This window comes from Pseudorca crassidens, chromosome 3 (genome assembly GCF_039906515.1).
Source record: "Pseudorca crassidens isolate mPseCra1 chromosome 3, mPseCra1.hap1, whole genome shotgun sequence".
Taxonomy (NCBI): domain Eukaryota; kingdom Metazoa; phylum Chordata; class Mammalia; order Artiodactyla; family Delphinidae; genus Pseudorca; species Pseudorca crassidens.
Window position 1 is genome coordinate 37,235,499 of NC_090298.1, and position 5,754 is coordinate 37,241,252.

The window sequence follows — 5,754 nt, forward strand, 5'->3', positions numbered from 1 at the left end:
AGAGGCCACAACAGTGAGAGGCCCCTGTACCGCAAAAAAAAAAAAAAAAAAAAAAAAAAAAAAATTATAACTTTTCGTAAACATCTTTTTTAATTACCCTGAACAGAAAGGAAATGTAATATGGAAATCTCCAATTTCTCAGACTTTAGTAATTTTGAAGGTTAAAACAGTTGCTATATTGTGAATTTTTTTTTTTTTTTTTAAAGAAAAAGACATTTGCTATACAATCAGCAAATGTCAACAGCTTTTTAGGAAGAACATTAAAGGAACAAACTTTTCTACATTAAAGGAACAAATCTTTTCGAGGATTATTCACGTATAATGAAGCAATTTAACTATCATAGAAATTGGAGCCAATACAATTGTTAATTGATGTCATTAAACTATTGCTTATTGCAGATTTTACCCATAATTGTCATGAATGGGCTGTTGGTGTACCAAGAAATCTTAAAGTTGTTTTTACTTTTACAACTAGTTTTATATTACAGCCATTCAAATATTTATAAAAATTCAAACATTTGTAATTATATATTATAAATTATGAATTAATCTTATCCCTCATATAGACATTCTTAGCTCTTCTTTACTCCACTCTACCCTACAATTAGCTCATTTTCTATTTAAGTCATGACGGAACCTATTGCTTTATTGTGTGAACCCTCTGAGCCAAAACACTCTTCTCTAATTAGCCTAGTTTCATAGTCTTTTGAAAATGCAAATACCCACAAATTAATAATGCAGAACTCCTTAGTAATTCTCATGAAAAGGATTTTATGTAAAATTAAGGAAATATAAAAAAGACCAAAGCTCCCAAAGCACCTCACTTAAATGCTATGTAGTTTGCAAAGAGCAATTAAAGTGATTCTACACGTTACTTTCCTTCAGTTTTTCTTCTTTGTAAACATGTCCGAGTAAAACAAACGTTTACACACAACCAAGCAATAGATCAATATGGAGTGAAGTAAGGAAGAAAATATTGAAGGAAAATCTGTAAGCAGTTAGAAGACATGGAATTTTGAACCTTAAGCACCATGGTCCATAATGAACAAATCATGCCAGACCATGATGATAGGCCTGTTTGATAGAGTTGCAAAACTAATTGGATGAAGAGGATGGAACTGATGTCATGTATTTGGGCTTCAGTGAAGCATTTGAAACAGTGGATCATTAACTTTTAGTTGCAAATAATTATAATTGTTTTGGATGAGAACAGAGTCACATGGATTGGGAACTGGCTGAAAGATCATAAACAAAAATAATAAATGGCAATGAATCCAGCTGAGGATAACTGCAGCAGGTTTTCATAATGGTCAAAGTTTTGTAAATCTCTATTTATTTGTTGCTAAAGACTATTTTTCCTCAATAATTTCGAAGTAGAAGTGTTTTCAGAGGTACCCAATATAGTACCCAAAGTAAACAATCAGATCAAAATATGAGTTCATATGAATCAATATCTAATTTAGAATTTATGTTTGACTTAGGTTGACTTCTGAAAATGTTATATAAAAAAGTAGGAGTGCATAATATTCAGGCAATAACTAGTATCAATAGAACAGAATATTTTAAATATTTTACGTGTTATTAACTATGTCTTACCCCCTTAGTAAAGTAAGTTCAGTAGCATCTCTATTAGAAAAGTATCAAAGAAAAAAACTAATCTTTTAATTTTTATAAATAATGCCTGTGATTTCTCTATACTTGTTTAAATTAAATGGATTTTTATAGTAATAGGAGAACACCATAACATATTTAAAACATAATATACACAATGCAGATTATTTTTTAGTTTTTTTTAAAAATTCACAATACAAATTTTTAAAACTGCTAGGAGACTATCAGAAAATAACACTGAAAGTTAGATTCTTTTATGAAAGAAGAAGGAAATTATATATATATATATATATATATATATATATATATATATATATATATATATATATATATATTTTAACACCCAAATCGCTTTTATTGGAGGGAGGTGGGGGGAACAGGAGTGGGGGAAGGTTCTCCAACTACACAGCTTGTTGATTGGCGCTGCTTCTTGAGTCCTGCAGCTTCATCACACAGAGCAGGCAGCTCAGGTGGGCTGGAGAAAGGCTCAATGCACAGGGCTTCAAATGCTTCATCTGCCTGGAAGGCTAGCTCCACAGTGGCTGCGGCCTGAGGCCTTGCTCTCCGGCTGGTGAAGCTACACTCACCCAATGTCCTCCCGTCGTCCAGAAGTTGGTCGTCCTTGTACAGCTGCTACTCTTCCAGCAGCCACTTGAGCTCGATCACTTTGCTCTGCTCCTTGACATCCGGGAAGATGGTGGTCTTGTGGCAACGGATCATGAGGAACACCTCCATGGCAGCGGAAGCCTCTCCCCGAGATTTATAGTGAAATACGACAGAACAGTTTTCCGAACTGTGGGCTACGAGATAATTTTAGAAGTTATGCAATAAAGTTTTAAATTGTATGCATTTACCTATATTAGGGGAAAAGGGGATTAAATGACATAAATATTACTTAAAATACATTTGAATTCAAACAAGTACGTTATTTCAAGAAAAATATTCAGGGCTTCCCTGGTGGCGCAGTGGTTGAGAGTCCGCCTGCTGATGCATGGAACACGGGTTCATGCCCTGGTCTGGGAAGATCCCACATGCCGTGGAGCGGCTGGGCCCGTGAGCCATAGCCACTGAGCCTGCTCGTCCGGAGCCTGTGCTCCGCAGCGGGAGAGGCCACAACAGTGAGAGGCCCGCGTACCGTGAAGAAAAAAAAAAAAAAAAGAGGAAAAAAAGAAAAATATTCAGTGAAAGATTGTACAGTAGTATAAAATATGCCAAAATTCAGGCAATTGGTACACAGAAGACTAATGTTTGGGAAATGTTGCATTTAAAAAGCCAATATTGTCTTACCCATTGAACCAAAGATAGGTTTAATTACATGAAAGGGTAATGTATTGAGACCAATACTGGCAAGAGTCTCAAGGAAAAATAAGATTAAAATGTTAAACAAATAAACAAAAATAAGTTTCATAACATTCTATATAATCTCCAAATTTCCCACCTCCAGCAGACAGCTCATTTAATTAAACAATATTCCATTAAATTTTTAGCATCACAGCAAATGAACTTGAAGATTTTCCTAAGATTTAACCTACTGAAGTGATAAATTCTGACTTTTTTACCCCTTCCAATTTTTAAACATCAATAGAATGAAATAAAAGCGCATTAAACTTAGAATAGAAAAAAAATTATTGTCACCATTAGGTTTACTTTAAATGAAAAGAGTACATTTGCTGCTTGTAACTGAACCCTTAGTTGAATGAAAATTACTGCTCTAAGATTATATCACCACTTATTTTTATTTATAAAACCTAGAAAGATAGAGGCACAAGAGAGCTAGAGTAAAATACACATTGAGGAAAAGGCAAATTTTAAAATATTTTACCCAAGCAGAAGCAATGGAAACTTTCGGTTTGCACAACAGCCTCACAAGGTTAAAGGGGGGATTTACATCACTGGTTGTACTTAAAATTCACCCTGAAGAGCACTGAGGCCAACATTTAAGAGAATTCTCACAGGAGAGATTAGATGACCTGTCATGGCTTTCCATTTCATATTTACATGATTTTGTTGTCCTAATAATTATTCTTTTGGAAAACAATTTGCTGGCAACTTAAGGTTTTAGTTTTATCCTTGGGAGTTGTCTGGCTATGTTCAGCTAGAGTTGAGCTGTCATGTCTAAAATGGCGAAGTTAGGAAAAGGCACACCATGGATCCCAGCATTTCCTTGAGCATTTCTGCTTACAGAGGCAGTGTTAATAATTCTCAGCTTTTGGGAGGCTTCCGGGAAGATGGCGGAAGAGTAAGACACAGAGGTCACCTTTCTCTTCACAGATACACCAGAAATACATCTACACATGGAACAACTCCTACAGAACACCTACTGAACGCTGGCAGAAGACCTCAGACCTCCCAAAAGGCAAGAAACTCCCCACGTACCTGGGTAGGGAAAAGAAAAAAGAATAAACAGAGACAAAAGGATAGGGACGGGACCTGCACCAGTGGGAGGGAGCTGTGAAGGAGGAAAGGTTTCCACACGCTAGAAGCCCCTTCACGGGCGGAGACTGCGGGTGGCGGAGGGGGAAAGCTTCGGAGCGCAGCAACAGGGTGCAGAAGGCAAAGCGGAGCGATTCCCACACAGAGGATCAGGGGCAACCAGCACTCACCAGCCCGAGAGGCTTGTCTGCTCACACGCCGGGGCGGGTGGGGCTGGGAGCTGAGGCTGGGGCTTCGGTCGGAGCGCCGGGAGAGGACTGGGGTTGGCGGAGTGAACACAGCCTGCAGGGGGTTAGTGCGCCACAGCTAGTCGGGAGGGAGTCCGGGGAAAAGTCTGGACCTGCCGAAGAGGCAAGAGACTTTTTCTTCCCTCTTTGTTTCCTGGTGCGGGAGGTGAGGGGATTAAGAGCGCTGCTTAAAGGAGCTCCAGAGACGGGCGTGAGCCGCGGCTAAAAGCGCGGACCCCAGAGACAGGCATGAGACGCTAAGGCTGCTGCTGCCGCCACCAAGAAGCCTGTGTGCAAGCACAGGTCACTATCCACACCCCCCTTCTGGGGAGCCTGTACAGCCCGCCACTGCCAGGGTCCCGGGATCCAGGGACAACTCCCTCGGGAGAACGCACGGTGCGCCTCAGGCTGGTGCAATGTCCCGCCGTCCTTTGCCGCCGCAGGCTTGCCCCGCACTCCGTGCCCCTCCGTCCCCCAGGCCTGAGTGAGCCAGAGCCCCTGAATCAGCGGCTCCTTTAACCCCGTCCTGTCTGAGCGAAGAACAGACGCCCTCTGGTGACCTACACGCAGAGGTGGGGCCAAATCCAAAGCTGAGCCCCTGGGAGCTGTGCGAACAAAGAAGAGAAAGGGAAATCTCTCCCAGCAGCCTCAGAAGCAGCGGATTAAAGCTCCACAATCAACTTGACGTACCTGCATCTGTGGAATACATGAATAGACAACAAATCATCCCAAATTAAGGAGATGGACTTTGAGAGCAACATGTATGATTTTTTCCCCTTTTCCTCTTTTTGTGAGTGTGTATGGGTATGCTTCTGTGTGAGATTTTATCTGTATAGCTTTGCTTCCACCATTTGTCCTAGGGTTCTATCCGTCCGTTTTTCTTTTTTTTTTTAAATTGTTTTTTCTTTTTTTTCTCTTAATAATTATTTTTTTATTTTAATAACTTTATTATATTTTACTTTATTTTACTTTATTTTCTTTCTTTTTTCCTTCCTTCCCTCCTTCCTTCCTTCCTCCCTCCCTCCCTCCCTCCCTCCCTTCTTTCTTTCTTTCTTTCTTTCTTTCTACTTTGACTAATTCTTTCTTTTACTTTTTCTCCCTTTTATTCTGAGCTGTGTGGATGAAAGGCTCTTGTTGCTGCAGCCAGGATTCAGTGCTGTGCCTATGAGGGGGGAGAGCCAACTTCAGGACACTGGTCCACAAGAGACCTCCCAGCTCCACGTAATATCAAACAGTGAATATATGCCAGAGATCTCCATCTCAACACCAGCACCCAGCTTCACTCAACGACCAGCAAGCTACAGTGCTGGACATCCTATGCCAAACAACTAGCAAGACAGGAATACAACATCACCCATTAGCAGAGAGGCTGCCTAAAATCATAATAAGTCCACAGACACCCCAAAACACACCATCAGACGTGGACCTACCCACCAGAAAGACAAGATCCAGCCTCATCCACCAGAACACAGGCACTAGTCCC

At 40.4% G+C, this 5,754-nt stretch overlaps 1 pseudogene; it reads right to left on the reverse strand.

Annotated features, from left to right (window-relative positions):
• Positions 1-2,012: 2,012 nt before the first annotated feature.
• LOC137220669 (elongin-B pseudogene) lies at positions 2,013-2,346 on the reverse strand (annotated as a pseudogene).
• Positions 2,347-5,754: the final 3,408 nt, after the last annotated feature.